Below are 17,655 nucleotides of genomic sequence, written 5' to 3'. Positions count from 1 at the left end.
CATTACCCCGCTAGTTCGAACTAGCGGGGTAGTGTAGACATACCCTGGGATACCAACAATGTCATAGTTGTGTTTATTTATTAGCACTTCAAGTTCTTCCTTCTTATTCCCCGTACTTCTTGCATTTGTATTACAGGCATGTAAGATACTGATGTGATTTTGCCCCCCAGTTCTGCCTTATCCCTCCTTTATCTCTGCTATTATGGCCCATGCTCCCTCCCATGTCTGAGCCATCTGTCAGGTCTCCATGTTTTTCACTTTTCTGTGGGCTTTGGTCACCTGCTCTCGTCGAATCTAGTTTAAAGCCCTCCTCACTAGGTTAGCCAGTCTGCATTCAAATATGGTCTTCCCCTTTCTCAAAAGGTGAACCCCATCCTTGCTTAGCATCCTGTGGTCGAGGAAGCCAAATCCCTCATAAAAGGAAGATTTATGTTAGACAGGGCCTTTAGCAAAACAGTGGTACTGCCTGTTGTTTCTCAGGACAGTAGGATACTAGAAGTTAATCCTGGGGTCATGTTGTTCAATGGAAAGCTCATGAATAAGTCAGTAATCATCCATGGCTTGACAAGGAATGAAGCTCCTTACTTTGCTTGCATAATGCTTCCGAACTGGTTTTGATGTAGTTGGCTCCATTTGGGAAGTAGGTATGATTTAAAGAGTGATTGTTGTGGAAACGATATGGTGGTGCTGTTCATGTCCAATATAAAATGTAACAGACATCTTGCTCCTAGACTAGCTCTGATAGGGTGCATCCATTGTGTGTGCAGGATAAAGGTTGGATGGAGTGCTGGTGTGTGGTTCACCATAATGCACTTCACTATTCCCGAGACAATAGTGCTTAGTGACTTTAACTTCCACATGGACGTCAAATTTGCTGAACCTGCTCAGGCTTTTCTGATTAAGAAGACCAGCGTGACTATTCAAGTTCAGTGAAAGCTTTGGCTGTGGTTTTGCTCTGGTGTTGGGGTTAGAGATAAATCTGGGGATTGACCCTTTTCTGTTGCCTTGTTTTTTAGGATTTTAAAGACATTGAATGAGAACACACTGAAAAACATATGAATTGTAACCAGGTCTGCTTAAGTACAATGTATAATGTGAGATGTATTTTTTAAATTAAGAATACTGGCCTAAAACTGACAAAAGTTCCAAGATCACCATTAGTATGAAGCAGTGCTACCCCATTAACTCTGATGAAATTGCTCCTGCTTATGCCTGTATTGAATCTGGGTTCTCATTATCAGTGCTATCCCTAGTGCGAGGGACAGGACAGTCCCCCTCCAACCCTTCCCCCAAGTCCCACCCCTCCTCTGCCCTCTTCCTGCTCCGCCCTGTCCCCAAGAAATGCCAAGATGCAAGGGATTACTGAGGGAGGGCTGGGGCTGGCAGCAGGAGGTGGGTCCTCTGGCCGTCACGGTGGTGGCAGGAAGTGGAGCGACCTGCCCCCAGCTTGCTGTGCTCCCCTGAACCTAGCTACTAGCTGTGTCGCTCAAGGGAGTGGAGCTGGCTGGGACCAGATTGCTCTGCTTCCTGTCACTGTGGTGAAGCAGCACAGCCTGGTTGGGAGATGACAGGGTGGTGCAGGCTGCTGGGGCACTCTGCTTCCTACAGCTCCCACTGCTGCTGCTGAGTGCAGGGATGGGTCCAAGCCCCATGACCAGTCTCCTGGAAATCCCTTATGCCACCGCCCGGGGTTCCCCAAAGAGCAAGGCCCAAACTGTTGTATGGATGAGACAACTTTGCTTATTATTCAAGTCCCGGGTTTTCCTATTGCTAGTGCCACAGGAAGTGGTTCTGCTGATTCAGTAGGTGATACGCTTCTCTCTGAGTTAGTAGGAGAGTAATGCTCTGACTCGGTGCTGTGCTGCTGCTGTGTCTGTCATTTTGATGGTAAATGAAACCAACTTGTTATTTAACATTCACATAGACTTTGCCCAAAAAGTATTGATGGTAACCCTGCTCTCCTGGTTCAATGCCATTGTGGGTAAGGCTACAAATTTGTCATGGAAGTCATGGCATCCGTGTCTTCCAGAGACTTTGTGACTTCATCCTGCAGTAGGGTGGGACTTGAGGGAGATTGTCCCATCCTTTCCATGATGGATGGGAGCAGCAGAGTACCTCTGCCTCCTCCAGCTGCAATGGTCCCTGGAGCTCCAAGCTGCCATGAGCAGCTGAGGATACCAAATGTATGACAAGCTGCTGAGAAATAGGGCAGAGAAATGAGGAGTGGTTATTTAAAACTAGTTTCATAAACCAGAGCCTACTTCTGATCCCAAAGGACCATTATCAGGTCAACAGATTAAAAATTTGATAAAAGCCAATGTTAAAAATTACATAAAACCCAGGTTAAGAAAAGAGTGTCTGTACATCTGGGTATAGTGCTTACATTATCCACACAAACTTTGTTTTAAAAGTCAAAGATACATATCGTACATAATGAGCAATAACTCAGATTTAGTAGGATAAATTTAACATAACAGTTCACATATTGGCATCTGATCACTTGAGCATATTACCCTTGAAAAGTTGTATAGAGAGTTGATTGCAGAAAGCAGAGATATCACTGACTGAAGACTGACTTTCAGTCAGTAAGAATTTAGGGCAATCTAACTCAGGGTATGTCTACACTACCACCCTAGTTCGAACTAGGATGGTTAATGTAGGCAATCGAAGTTGCAAATGAAGCCCCGGATTTAAATATCCCGGGCTTCATTTGCATCTTGCCGGGCGCCGCCATTTTTAAAGCCCCGGTAGTTCGGACTCCGTGCCCGCGGCTACACGCGGCATGGAGTAGGTAGTTTGAATTAGAAAGCCTAATTCAATGTTAGGCTAAATTCATCCTTGATGCAATCCCACTGGAAACAATAGTATTACACCAGGATTGACTTTGGCCAATGGGTTCTAAATATTCCTATTGCCACCTACAGCTCCCATCGTCTTCAGAAGAGAGGAGAGAGTCCCTCTGTCTGGTCCTGAGGAAATGTAGAGAGCCTCAAATGTCAAGGAGGGAGAGGGGATTTTTCTGAGGGTGCTCTAAACTAGGAGAAACTGGATGGGAGTGAGCAAACACAAGAACCACCTTCCCTGATGCTGAAGTCTATTATGTCTGCCAAAGGAAGTAGCAGGAGTCCCGTTACTTGGATCAAAGCACTGGAGTTTACAGGGTGGGGGGTGAACAATCCTGTACTGGATTGGAAAATACCGGTTAGGTGGCCTGCCCAGAGTCATGTAGGACATTTGCAGTAAAAGTAGGAACACAATGCTCCCAATTTTCTGATTTGCTAAAGCTGTGTTTTCTCCACTAGACTTCTAAATCCTCAGGCGAATTTCTTCAGCTATGCTGTCAGAAAAAGGAACTACTCATGCATCTCTGGTTTTGCAGAGCCCTTTGTGCTGATCTGTAGTGCAGTGTAAGCACCAAGCATTATTTTTAATCCCATGTTACAGAGCTCTGTTAAGTGAGGTCTGTCTGTGAGCCAGGTTGGCTCTGCAAGGAGCGCAGAAATAGGCTCCTGCTCCTTTTTCCCAAGCTGACTCTTCTGGAGGTTTGGGACTAGGTTGTATCTCCCTCTCCCAGAGCTGCTCTGGGTTTGCCAGGGAGCTCAGTATTGAACAGTAGCTTTCTCTTTTTGAGCTGAGCTGGCTCTGCAGTGTTAACAGGAGTGAAGACTTATTTTAGACACTGGTATAAGCAGATGGAACTTAGAATATACCAGGGAGTTGGTTTGTGAAGGAAGATGAGGCCATTTCAGACTGTTTTAAAGGATAATAAATACAGAGCTCCTAATGGATGTTATATTTGTGCATTCTGGTTTAAGCGTACATGACAGATTTTCAACAATTTCGACATAAGATCAAAATCATGAAAGTTGATTGGTCAATATGACATGGAACTTTGTGAAGCAGAAGATTCCAGGAGGCATTCTCCTCCCCCCCACGAAAATACAAGCTGAAATTAAGGGAATGTTCTACATTCTCAAAGGTACCCAAGGAAGGGAAATGAATGTGACAAATAGGGTCCTATCCAGAGGCAGTGCCGCAGTCCATCTTCAAGAGGTTCTGAACTTCAGCGTACAATTTACCTGCTGCTGTCACTGATGTAAAGCAAAGTAATAGCTGCACTGGGAGGTGGAGAGTCTTGATCAGATGATGACGTAGTTGGACTCCTTAATGCTGTTCACTGCTGACAGTCCTGTGTAGATTTCACATAGCAGGGCTCTTTCCCCACCCTTCTCAATGTCCCTGACGTAGTACAACATTTGCTCTGAGTCCCCACCCCCTCTAAAAAAAGACCTATGGGCCCTAGCAACACAGTGTATATGCTAGTACCTAAAAACAAAAAAATAGCTTAAAACCCATAATTCTGAGCAACTGTGAAAATTTCAATTAAGTAAACATTGAAAAAAATACACTTAGAATAAACACTGATGTTATCTGTCAAAATCCTAAATATTCAGAACTCTGCCAGGCCCAAGGAGCTGCGAAGGGCCAGAATTAGGGCAAACCATGCCTCTCTCAGCTTCCTTACGAGGAGTGGCTAAACGTGCACCATGGCATTTGACGGAGAATTTAATCCGAGGGTTTGGATGGGGGCCCAAAACCCCTACCAAATCAATTCCAGACACCTTTCTTAAGCAACCAGCTTTATTCAGGAATGCATTCCAGGGCAAAAGTCTCCAGGATACTCAGGAAAAAGTTTCTGCAACTGCCCAAACAAAAGGCAAGGTCTTTTGTACTACCTTACATGGTAATTACCCCTTTTCCACTGACCACTTACAATTGCATGCATATACAGGTCATGCCCCTTTGCACCAAATTCCCTCCAATCATTATTTGTCCCCTCACAGTCCCTTTGCAGGCCTTACAACAGGTTCAGACCAGTTTCACCTGTCCCCTCCTTTTGTATACCTGTGTTCAAGCACGTACCTCTTTACAAAGACCAGACTTAACATCCAGGTCACACACAGGTCATACTGACAACAAAATAAATTTTTTCCTTCACATTAGTGTTCACATTAGTGGAGTAAGAGGCCTACGTGGCCCTTGGTTGGGTCAGGATTTGGCTCATTCAGGCTGAATTAGTTTGTTTGGTCTGGCTGCTGGAGACTCTTTGGCTATGTCTACACTGGCGGGTTCTTACTCAGGAACGGCGGTTCTTGCGCAAGAACACGCAGAGTGTCCACACGGCCTGCCCGCGCTTGTGCAAAGAGATTTACAGTAAAGCATGGGAAGAGATGGTTTCTTGCACAAGAGCTATGCTCTTTTCTAATAAGTGTAAGCCCTCTTGTGCAAGAGGGCAGTGTGGATGCGTGGCAGAGGTTTCTTGCGCAAAAAAGCCATATGGCTAAAATGGCCATCAGAGCTTTCTTGTGCAAGAGAGCATCCACACTGCCATGGATGCTCTTGCGCAAAAGCACATGGCAGTTTGGATGTGTTCTTGTGCAAGAGATTTTGCGCAGGATCTCTTGTGCAAGATGTTCTTGAGCAAGAACCTGCCAATGTAGACGTAGCCTTTGTTTATTGGAATCAATGGGATGAGAACAAAAATGTTTCAATTTTGTGGGGATTGGTGATCATATGGGCCATTTTCTGTTGTCTGTCCATTCCCAGGATGGGAGGGGGATTCTTAGCCATGGGAGATGAGCACTTTGTGCAAGGATAGAGTTTGGGTGGCTTTTAAATGAGATGGCAATCAGGTAACGCTGGCCAGAAGGGGTTAAAGTAGGCAGGAGGGAGCCTGTGCACAGCCCTGTCCAACTAGGGAGAGGCTTTTTAGTAACCAATCAGGGTGTGGTTTGCTGGAGCAGTCCTGTTTATAAGGAGCTGCCCCGCAGAGGTGGTTAGTTGGGCCCTCACCAGGGAAGGTGCAGAGCTTGAGCAGCACCTTTGAGAGAGCAGTGTTGGGCATGTTCAGGGTGGGGCTAGAAAGAAGGCTCCAGCATGATACCTGACAGGCTGCTGGCCTTGCTACAAGGAACAGGAGGCTGCAAAGGGTCACAGAGGAAGTGTCCCAGGGAACTAAAGGCAAGTAGAGGGGGGCAGGACAAGGCTGCTGCCAGAGGGTCCTGGGTTGGGACCTAACCTCCATGAAAGGCTATTAGCCAAGGGATAGAAATGGTGTCCTTGGCCTCTGTTTGTCACAGGCTGGAGAGGGATGGCAGCAGACAAATTTTTTTACCATTATCTTTGGTCCACCTTCTCTGGGGCACCTGGTGCTGGCCACTGTTGGCAGATTGGCTACTGGGCTAGATGGACCTTTGGTCTGACCCAGTACGGCTGCTCTTATGAACTTATGTTCAATGAGGTTTAACAGGTAGTTCGAACTAGAGCTTTATTTCAAATGCCCATTTCACTGCTGCTTGTAGACGTGGGCAGTTACTTCAGACTTGTAAATTTCAAAAAATGGCGCCCAGCTGGGAAGATGCAAATCAAGCACGGGATATTTAAATCCCGGGATTGATTTGCAATTCTGAATGCCTACATTTGCAGCCCTAGCTCAAATTAGGGTGCAAGTGTAGACATACCCACAGAGCGCAGCAGTGAAAATGCTGTTGGGTGTCCACACTGTCAACTGCCAGTACAATAGTGTGACCACACTTGTGGCACTTTCAGCATCTTTGGGAGCAGTGCATTCTGGGCAGCTATCCCACAGAGCACCTCTTCCTATCCTGCCGCTGAGGTTTGTGGGAAAGTGGAGGAGTGGCATGGGGCACGCTGGGTCCTGTCCCAATAACATGTGGTGCAGGCAGCACCTGCACTATGTCCACTTGTTGCTCAGTAATGTTTAGGAGCTGCTCGGTGCTCTCCATCTACTCCGTCCTCTCACTGTCCCTCCACTCCTTTCTGTTCAGCAGCAAGGACACTCAGGCCGCCAAGCAAAAACTCATGAGTCCTTTAGGACATTTTCTTACCTTTCGGAGACTCTCCATTGGCAATATCACTGGTATGCCAAGGTCAGCTCTGTCAAAACAAATGCAACATGTTATGGAGGCTCAAATACTAGACACAACACTGTCCCAACCCCTTGTAAGCCCAAGCACTGTTCACATACCGAGCACTGACTGAATGTCTTGGAGTGAGTGCACATAAGATACAGGAACCCCACAATGGTGAGCTCACCAGTGGGGCAGGGAAATTCCTTGGTGTAGGAGGCAAGGCGTTTCATTCGTTCAGGGCCGTACTGTACTCTAGGGAGAGCACTTCAGGGAGGTGGATGATTGTTAGTAATGCCCACTCAGTTTCCACTTGCCAGGTACATCCTCGACTGGTTTGCCTCATTCTGGGTACAAAACAGCTCCTAACTGCAAGCACCTGTGGATGCTGTCTCATCCTCTGAGTCTGGGTCCACCTCCTCCTCAGCATACTTGTAACAGGTTCCGCCCTTGGTGTGAGCACCCCTTTGTGGCTGGGATGGGGGTGGTCTCTCAGTCTGTCTGTCTTAACTCACCTGTCTGCGGGTGAGGCAATGTCCACTCAGTGGCCGGAGATCAGGCCTCTTCTTTTACCCTCTGGGTGTGGTTTGCAGGAGAGTTAGGGGGGACACAGGCCCACCCACTCCTCTGGGTCCTGGTTCAGGGACCCTGTAAGTAGCAGTTACCTGCTGAGTTTCAATGTACTTAAGTGCTGTCACGTCCCTGGGCCACTTCCGCAGGATGCTGTTCCATCAGCCCTTCTCTAGGGCCTAGTGGCTGAGTTCCTCTTGTCTGGGTTCTACAGGGTTGTCTTTGGCTAGCCTTTAGCCACAGGATCTGTCTCCGATCAGGTATGATACCCAATTCCCAGTCAGATCTGTGCTGGTGTTCCCCAGTCACCCCTGAGGTCTGCCTAGGTCAAGCTCCAGGAAGGAACTGACAGGTCTTACCTAGAAACTCTTTTTATAGCAGCCTGCTGCACCCTGATTGGCTGCAGCAAAGGCTGCCACTCTACTCTGCCTGGAGGACCTCTCTACTGCTCCTGTTGCTGGCCAGGGTGCTGAAAGGCCTCCAGCGGAGATATCGGGCTTTGTCCACCCCATCACAATACTTATTCATGATTTCTTCTTCCTGGCTTGGTCCCTGAGGCCCAGAAGTACCCATGCGGATCTTTGGAGCAGTAGTGGGGTCTCCCCCAAGTATGTCATGTAGATCTTTGTAGAATTGGCATGTTGTGGGCACAGCACAAGTTTTGCTTCCCACGCCTTGGGGTAGGCATTTCTCAATTCGTTCATTTTGACCCTGCACTGCAGTGCATCCTGGTCATGGCCCTTTTCACTAATGCAGCTAGAAATCTGCCCATAGGTATCATAATTCCTACAGCTGGAGCATAGCTCGAACTGAACAACTCCTCTCTCCAAATGTAGATGAGGTACAGTACCTCAGCATGGTTCCAAGCAGGTGGTCTCCTGGTGCATGGTGCAGGCACGGGCAGCTGGAGGGATGCACTGAGAATATGCCATGTGTCAACAAGCAAACAGAAAGGGGACTGTCAAATTTCCAAAGGAATGCAAGCATGGGTGTGACAGGGTGGACCAGGTCCCGAAGCCCTTCTGGTAGCTTGTGGCCTTACCATAGCCCGTCCCAGAAAATCACAGAGAAGTCCTCCAAGGAGGCTAGAGTGTCTGCAGGAGGAAGTGACCAGTCAGGGGCCAGAAAGGCCCTAAATGAGCTACAGGCCCAGAGTCAGCTCATTGCCAGTGGCGATCTCAAGGAGAGAAGATTACGGCTGACTGGCTGGCTGAGGGACCAGCAGCTCCACAGAGAGCTCTTTGTGGGGCGCTATTGTGGACTATATGGCTGTGGTAGAGCCTGAGGTGAGGGCGAGGACACTGTCTCCAGCAGAAGCAGCCCTGGAGACACCAATCTCCATCCAAGTGGGAAATAGACTGAGAGGCTATACAGAGGGTACCGAGATGGGCCCTGGTAAATGTGTACCCTGGAAGGGGTTTTGAGTGGCTCACACCAGGCTGTGTGACTTGGCCAGAGGGCTGAGTAGCTGAAAAGGCTGAAGAACAGAGTGAGGGCAGGCAAATGCACTCGGCCAGATGAGGGTGCTCACGAAAGGTGAGTGCCACCACATTACAGTGGGTCTGAGGGTTGGTCACCTGAAAGCAGGGCAGTAGAGTTAAAACAGATAACCAGAGAGGCAAGAACAGGCATTGTGGGATGGGTGCCAGAGGCCAGTCACGTTGCGTTACAACCGCCTGCCCAGTGTGACTTATTTTGTCCACACTGGCACTCCAGCACTGTATCCAGAGCACAGCAAGGTCTGCACTTCTAGTCAAGATGGTTTATTTAGAGTGCAGCAACTGCTGAGCTAGTGCACCATGCCAGCGTGGACACCTCGGCTGTGTCCAGACTCCATGCCTCCGTCGACGGAGGCATGTAGATTAGCCAGCTCGGAAGAGGGAAATGAAGCCGCGATTAAAATAATCGCGGCTTCATTTAAATTTAAATGGCTGCCCCGATCTGCCGATCAGCTGTTTGTCGGCAGATCGGGAGAGTCTGGACGCGATGCCCCGACAAAGAAGCCTTTCTTCATCGACACAGGTAAACCTGGTTTCACGAGGCTTACCTGTGTCGATGAAGAAAGGCTTCTTTGTCGGGGCATCGCGTCCAGACTCTCCCGATCTGCCGACAAACAGCTGATCGGCAGATCGGGGCAGCCATTTAAATTTAAATGAAGCCGCGATTATTTTAATCGCGGCTTCATTTCCCTCTTCCGAGCTGGCTAATCTACATGCCTCCGTCGACGGAGGCATGGAGTCTGGACACAGCCCTCCAGAGTTACAGTGCTGGGAGCTGATTTACTGCCCAGTAATTTGCCAGTGTAGACTTGACCTGGGTTCTTAATCCTGTGTGGTTCTGAGAAGTAACACATCTTGCTTCAGTTTTGATTGAGAGCTGAGCCTATGCAGAATTGTCAATATAGTGAAGGAAATTATTGTAAAGTTTTTGAATTTAGTGCAATTACAATAGTTACTGCACGGTTGGATACCTAGCTACAACTTTGAAAGCAACTCTTACACTATCACCAGGTGAAGGGCCAGGTGTAATATTCAGAGCAACCGTATAAAACTAAATCAAAACCATACAGTTGCATGTGACTGGCTTTGTTTGTATGATCCTCTAGAACCCCTTACTCAGGAGATTTTTTCTGCTGCTTAATCTGCTGTACTTAACCGTTCTGGCTGCTTTATACTATGTCCAAGCATCAGGAGCCAGGCACATAATTAGACGTGAGGAAATGTTGAGACATACTCACCAAAGGACTGGGGAAACCAGTTAGGAGCCTTTTTAAAGAATGCTTGCTTTTAAGGCAGATTCACTTGCAATACTCCCGAATTTGCTTTTTCTAATTAAACATGGCAAGAAGAGAATGACTGAGATGCAGAAAAATGGCTAATGTACAGCCCGTCCCCCCATGTTGTCCCATGGTAGAGAATCCCCTGGTGATACACTTGGCCCTTTTGTCGTGTTTCCATCATTCTGTGTCTGCTTCTAGGACCTGTATCACTGTCTCTCTCCTATTCCTCTTTCTCCATCATTTCCTGGGTTCCTTCCTGCACCCACCCTAAATCAATCTTAGTTTCAGATTATTTTTCAGCATTAGCTCACCCCTCTGCCCAGCATCCTTGTTTTATCCAAGCACTGAGCTATTCCTGGGTGCACCTGCTGTCCTGCTTGCTAACTGCACTAGTAACAATACAGTTGTTGCCTCCTAGTAACCAGTTAACAGGGGTCCCAACTTCCTTCCCTTCTTAGTCAGGATTCAGAAGGGCCCCTACAGAAAATGGAAAGATGTCAACTTTATATGCACTGTTCTGATAAACAGCTTGAGTTAGTCACTGCTGCCCACACATACGTACTTAGTTGAGCATGGCTAACTGTAAAGCAACACTTTTCAATCACAAAGCTGATGGTGTCTGAACTAGATCAACACCTTCTATTTTCCTTGTTTCTGAATGAAATTACATTAGCAGTGAATGATCCCTGCATGGTGATTGTTTGATTTCTTTGTGATAAGTTGTCACCATAGATTGTAAGGCCAGAAGAAACCATGTGATCTTATACCTGGTTCACATGAACCAGTCTTATTCTAAGGTTGCCCTTGGATGGTGTGGAGCAGCCTATAACAGCACATTTCCCTCTCTACATGGGCCAGCATTGCACAGAAAATGGTATTTGGATTTTGGAGTTTTTGTGCTGTTGCGGTATAGCTCATGCTGCTGAGGTAGTGAATACTTGGGAGAGTGGATTATTATGCAGAGTTCTGAGTCTAGCTTTCACATGTTCTTCAGTGGAACAGTTCAGATGTGTTGGGAGCTGTCTCTCAAAGGCTGAATGTATTACAAAACTCTGCCACCAACGGAGACATGAGAACTATAATGCACCAGTTCTTAGAGGCTCCAGTCCAGATACCTACTGTACAGATATCTAGTGAAAGACAGACTCTGCCCCACGGGCTTGTGAGTGGGTCCTTAAAAACTAACAGTTTTATTTGGAAATAAGCTTTCATGGGCTGGAATCCACTTTGCCAGATGCTTCAATTACATTTTCAATACAATTCGTAATCATCACAGATTATTCTCTTTGCTGGAACACCCTCTTCTCTGGCCCCCTCCACTTCAATTTTAATTCTTTCCTCGATTGATCCAGAGGAGAGAGGATTTTCTGTATATTTGACAAAGGAAATTTGTAATTTTATGTATGACTAGGAGGCTGTGCCCCCTGCTTGCTACACTCGCCACTCCCCCTCTCATGGAGCGTAGGTAACTTCAGCTCTTCCCCCAGGCACCGGAGAGGGTCAAGCTGTGCTTGCACCACCCTGAGCACCTTCTCCTTCCCCCAGCCATGCCAGCCCAGGCCTGATCTCCCCCCACTTCCTCCAGTTGTGCCAGCCCAGGCCCCTTCTCCCACTCCCCGCCCCAAGCCACACCACTCCGGGCCCTCCCCCCTGCCGGCCATGCCAGCCCAGGCTCCTCCTCTTCCCCTCTCCCCACTGTGCCAGAATGGGCCCTTTCACTCTCCCTGCCCACACCAGCCCAGGTTCCTTTGCCCTCCCCCCCGCCTCTGCCAGCCTGGACCCCCTTCTCTTTCTCCCGCCACACCAGACCAGGCCCTTTCTCCTCCCCTCTGCTCCCACCAGCCCGGGCCTTTTTCCCCTCCCTACCCCTTGCCTTCCCTGGCTGCAATCTAACCCTAACATCCCCTCTTTGAGCTGTGGCGTGCCAGGCCTGGCTCTGTCCCTGGTTATCACAGAGGGAGGGGGTCACTCCGAGGCCTCACAGTCCCCGTGCTCTCCCCCTGGCCACTGGGGATGCACTTTGAGGCCTCGCAGGCCCTATGTGGTAGCTGAGCACAAGGGAAAGGAAAAGGGGGAGGGAGGGAGGAGGCAGGCGGGATGCAGAGTGACGTGATAATGTCACTGTCATCCCACTGGAAAAGGTTTTTTATATATAGATAGATTTCTATACTGGAATTACAGAAAGCTCTACCCCTAGTCTGAGTGCCTGCATAACTCAAGACAGTAAATGTAAGTGATTTATAGTCAGTATTCATTACATATATTTGATTGGCTTTGTAAATAGCTTGTGTGGGTAAAAGGGGATGAGTAATACATAGATCTTGTCGCCCTCCAATATCTGAGCCTTTTATCAGTGTTCTGTTAGACAGAATACAAACACTGGAGAAATAGCATCATCTATGTACAGTTCAAAAACTGGTCACATCCCTGCTCTTTGTAATGTTACTCATTACTTTGTAATGCTGCTTGGTTAGGTTTTTTTTTAAGTCTGTTAATTTTATCTGGTTACTCTCATTCCTCTCCATTCTTACAGTTCAGTCTGGGAGTAACTTATTAGACTTCAAAGATTCTAAGGCCAGAAAGGACCATTGTCATGATGAAGCCTGACCTTCTGTAGGATGCTGGCTGGAGAACTAGTCCAAAATAATTGCTAACCCATACCAGCAGTGTAGGGCAACTTACACTATATCCCACTGGCACCGGGCCATCTTTGTATTTGTTCTTTGGTCGGCCTTTCAGGATAGCTCACGGGCTCTGTCCACATGAGACATGGCTGTGCCCACGAAAGCTCATGATACCATCTACATGTTTTGTTAGTCTATAAAGCACTACCAGACCATTTGTTGGTTTTTTTCTGTAACTAATTTGGCTACCCCTTGAAGCTCGATAAAGATGTGTGTTCTTCTGGCTGCTTCAGCTTTGCTCTCAGATGAATGCCTCAGCTTTCCAGGTGTTCCTCCTGCTTTGTTGACTCCCGAGTTCCTGGACTCGAGGCTACCTCGAGGTTCCTTATTGTAACTGCCATGGAACACCCTGATCTGTTGAGGAAAGACTGATTGCCCTACAGAAACACCCTGAAAGCCATCACTAAGAAAATTGCAGTTCTTTCCAAGCTGTGGGTGAGGGAGGATCAGTGTAAGCATAGAAATCAGCTCTAAAAGAAACTGATGGGAAATTAGCACTTTCAGGTTAGACCTGACTGTATGAAAGGGAGGCATGGAATCCTTTACCTGTCTTCTCAAAAATAAATGGAATTAACAAGGAATTGCTATATACAGTAATTCTTCACTTAACATGTGCCTGCTTAACACGTTTTCACAATAGCACGATTTTTTTTTTAGGGAACATTTTTCGAACAACACGACCCGTCCCCACAATAACACGATTTCCCCTATTGGCCAGACGGTCACCGGCAGCTGCGCGTGGCTTCTCCTGCCTCCCTGCAAAACGGCAGAGGTTTGCCGCTCGCCGCGCCGTTCCCCGGAAACCCCCTCTGGGGATGCTTGGCTCCCTCTCCTCCGCCCCCCTCTTGCAGCTGGCAGCTGGATTTCCCCAGCTGGCTGGTCGCAGGCAGCTGTGCAGGGCTTCCCTCTGCCTCTGGAGGTTCGCGGCTCGCCACGCCATTCCCCGGCGACCCCCTCTGGGGATGCTTCGCTCCCTCTCCTCCGCCCCCCGCTTGCAGCCAGCAGCCGGGTTTCCCCAGCTGGCCGATCGCTGGCAGCTGCTCGGGGCTTCCCCTGCCTCCCTGCAAAGCTGCAGAGGTTCACCACTCGCTGCTCGCCGCGCCGTTCCCCTGTGACCCCCTCTGGCCAGATGCCTCGCGTCCACCGCTTTGCAAGAAGGCAGGGGAAGTCCTGCGCAGCTGCCAGCAACTGGCCAGCTGGGAAAACCCAGCCGCCGTCTGCAAGCCCCCTCCCCTGTCCTTCCCTTCCCTTCCCTTCCTTTCCCTTCTCCAAAGCCAAACACCTCCCCTCCCTGCTATAACCCAGTCCCCTTTCTCCCCCAACCTTATGTCCTGGTCCCAGCTGCTAACAAGTGCAGGCTGGAGCTGCGAGCGCACGTGGGCTTGAAACGCAACCCCCACCTTTTCTATTATTTTCAATGGGAAAATTGACCCCCGCATAACACGTTTTCACTTAGCACAATCATTTTCTGAAATGTATCTACCGTGTTTAATGAGGAATTACTGTAACCACATCACATGCTGAGTTTGTCTGAACAGTGAAATGAATTAAGTCTATTTCAAAGTCTGTAAAGTTCCTGTGCAGTGAAATGTGCTTAAGCAAATACTGGTCAAAAGAAGAAATGCCAGAAATACACATCAGGACACATGAAGTTGATCAAACCAAAATATGTGTATCAATAGGCTGCCTGCATTTTATAATATACTTTTAAGAAACCATTGGTTGGTAGTCTTGTGGTAGGCCTATCAGAATGCAATGGTCCAATGAGCAGCTATCAGGCCATCTGACAAGCAAGTGTGTCCTTAGTAATTTTGTGCAACAGAAGAAGACTCAAGTATAGACTTTTGACACAGGGCAAATGTTTCTTCCTGTGGAAATGAGCCTCACTGCCCCTTGGATCAAGGTACATCAGTTTCTTGCCAGTTTTGTGCTGCCTTCAGAGCTACATGCAGGGTGGACAAGCTCTTTGCTGCAGTCTTAAAAGCGTTGGGTGATATATACAAAGGTATTGTGCTAGAGAGATGCAGACGAGTGGCGAACAGACCTTACAAAAGCACCTAAACCCCTTGCGCAAAAAGAAATGACAGAAAATATGCTAATGAGATCGTGACTTATGCTAATGAGCAGGGCTTGACAAATAATACAATCTACTCGCCCGTGGCAAGTAGATTGCAACCCAGAAGAGCCGGGTTCGGGCGATCTACGCATGTACAGAACGATCTGCGCATGTGCAGATTGCCGGACAGCGTGGCTGGCGAGCGGGGCTCGCCGCAGTTCGGCGAACCCTGCTAATGAGTCCCTCATTAGCATATTTTCTGCTGGAAGAACTCGCAGTGAAGATGTAGCCATACTGTAGTGCCTCAGTCAGTCAGCAAACAGTGCCCATAACTGATAAAATCCTATTATAGCAGGGGTGGGCAATAATTTTGGGCCGGGGGTGAACCACCCGGAAGGGGTGGGGCCTAAACCAGAAGGGGGTGGGGCCAGGATGCTTCTGGGCTACCCCACTCCAGACCATGATAGGTCTGGGGGTAGGAGAGCCCCTTTGCCCCCCCTTCCCACTAGGCACCCATGCCCCTGGCAGGGCAGGAAGAGGCTTTCCATGCTCCCCCATCCCCAGGCCAATCAGGATCTGAGGGCGGGGCAGCATGGGAAGCCTCTTTCCGCCCTGCGAGGAGCATGTGGCACTTTGAATTGCCGTGTGCTCCTTGCAGGGCCAGGGCAGGGCAAAGGAAGCTTTGCGCAGCTCCCCCAGGCTCTGATTGGCTGGGTGGTGGGGAGAGCGCGAAGCCTTCTCCCGCCCCACCCCAGCCCTGCGAGGAGGGCAGAGGAAACTTCACGCAGCTCCCCTGCTCTCAGGCTAGCACATAGCACTTTGAAGTACCGCGTGCTCCTTGCAGGGGGGAGGAAGTTTTGTGTGCTCCCCTGCCCCCAGGCCTTAATTGTCTTAATTGGCAGGGCCTCTGTGGGCTGGATCAACCCGCTTGGTGAATCTGGCCCACGGAGGCCCTTTTGCCCGCCCCTGTGTTATAGGATCACACTTCCTTGTACAGGATAATTTCTTAGGTGAGATATACGCAGATGAACCCAGCAGAAGATGACGCCCCATGTTACAGATTATGGTGAAAAACGCCAAGGTCCCAGCCAAACTGACCTGGGGTAAAAGTTCTTACTGACCCCAAATCTGGCAACAAGTTAGACACTGAGCATGTGAGTAAGATCCACACTGGAACATTTGAGAGTGGGTTCTCAGTATCACCTCAGAGCATTAGACTACCCTGTCAAATGTTTCATCTCCAGCTGTGGCATTCACCGATGCACCCCCCCCCCCCCCCCAAAACGTAACAACACACACATAGCTACCAGAATTCATCAAGGAAACAGTTTCCCTTCCGGACTCCTATTCAGAGTGTGAGTTTTCAAATAAGGTTCCCTTTCAGATTTCAAAAATGCTCCCCACACCTTTACATAGGCTCCCCCCCACACACACTTCCACCACCACCTTCTCCTGTTCCACTGCTCCTTTCCCTGTATTAACCAGATAGGAATGTTTCAAACAATAACCGAAACTCAAAACTTTTCAACTCCATCCCAGCAAGATCAGAGTCAGAAGGAACTTATTGGGAGATGAACAATAGAGCCAAGCACAGGGAGGGTGACTCAGGCAAATTTACTTTGTGAACCAGGGTGCCTGAAATAGTTGACAGGACCTGGAGTTAATTTGGGTACTTGCAATATTACAGCAAGAATACTGTTAAGGGTTTCTAAATTCATCTCTTTGAAATGACACCTTAAAGGAGTGAAATCTGCTGGGAAATGTGCACATTTAACAGTTATAAAAAAGTAGCTTATTAAAGGAAACACCATTCACTTCTGCATGTTGCAAATGTGTCCTCCATAAACAGTTCTGCTATGCAGGTGTGGAGTGTTTTCTGGAACCCAAGTATTTTCTATCCCTGATCTGGCCAGAAATTGTTTCCTCATCTTCATACCAATATACTCAGAGTGCTCTGCCTGCATGAATTCCTTGTGCTGCTTGAGAGCAACAATTAACTCATGAGCATTTGTGATGAATAGAGATGTTAGATATTGTGTAATTGAACAGTCGAGTAACTTCATGAATTCTTAGCGGTTACACAACTATTCAGTAGTCCCTGGGGGGGGGCAGCAACCAGTGCACTCCCTGCCCCACTCCTGGGGAGCCCGTCCACCCCACGCTGCTTCCTCTGTATTAGAGGCAGCAGTGCGGGGTGGTAGCCAGAGCCAGACCATGAGGGAAGCCAGTTTAAAAACCAGCTCCCCATACAGATCTGCTGCCTGCCTCCCTGCGCTGCTGCCTCTGATACAGAGGAAGCAGTGTGGGGTGGCACCAGCCTCTGTCCATGGGGAGTCTGAGCTCCCCATGTACAGGGGCTGCTACGGCGGAGATGTGGAGCAACCTCTGTCCACAGGGAACTCGGGCCCACTGTGGATAGAGGCTGCTTTGTGGCAGCCTCCCCTGCCCACCCCCCTGTCCCCGTGGAGGCAGCAGTGCAGGGCAGGCAGCACGAAGAACTGGTGCTGGGGCAAACTGCCTTTTAAGCCAGCTTCTGCCCTGCCCCCCCCCCACCCCCGGCACCGGCTCTTCCCTGCTCCCCTGCCCTGTTGCCTCTCTAGCGCAGGAGCTGACGTGTATGGGGAGCAGTCTTGAAAG

General features: G+C 48.8%; 1 protein-coding gene and 1 long non-coding RNA gene across 5 annotated transcripts in view; one reads left to right on the top strand and one right to left on the bottom strand.

Moving 5' to 3' along the window:
* The window catches only part of BSN (bassoon presynaptic cytomatrix protein), a 175,019-nt gene that overhangs the window by 45,383 nt on the left and 111,981 nt on the right, over positions 1 to 17,655 (top strand). The window lies entirely within an intron of this gene.
* LOC142830979 (uncharacterized) lies at positions 1,961 to 8,114 on the bottom strand. 3 transcript variants are annotated; one of them, XR_012906557.1, is made up of 3 exons: positions 7,595 to 8,114; positions 6,909 to 6,957; positions 1,961 to 2,196 (listed from the first exon to the last, which is right to left on the bottom strand). It is a non-coding gene; the product is annotated as an uncharacterized LOC142830979 (long non-coding RNA). The 3 variants fall into 3 exon arrangements; XR_012906556.1 differs by lacking the exon at positions 7,595 to 8,114 and adding an exon at positions 7,445 to 7,581; XR_012906558.1 differs by lacking the exon at positions 7,595 to 8,114 and adding an exon at positions 7,445 to 7,581 and having other exon boundaries at positions 1,961 to 2,193.

The sequence above is a fragment of the Pelodiscus sinensis genome, chromosome 11 (genome assembly GCF_049634645.1).
Source record: "Pelodiscus sinensis isolate JC-2024 chromosome 11, ASM4963464v1, whole genome shotgun sequence".
Taxonomy (NCBI): domain Eukaryota; kingdom Metazoa; phylum Chordata; order Testudines; family Trionychidae; genus Pelodiscus; species Pelodiscus sinensis.
This window is presented reverse-complemented; position numbering and strand designations above follow the sequence as displayed.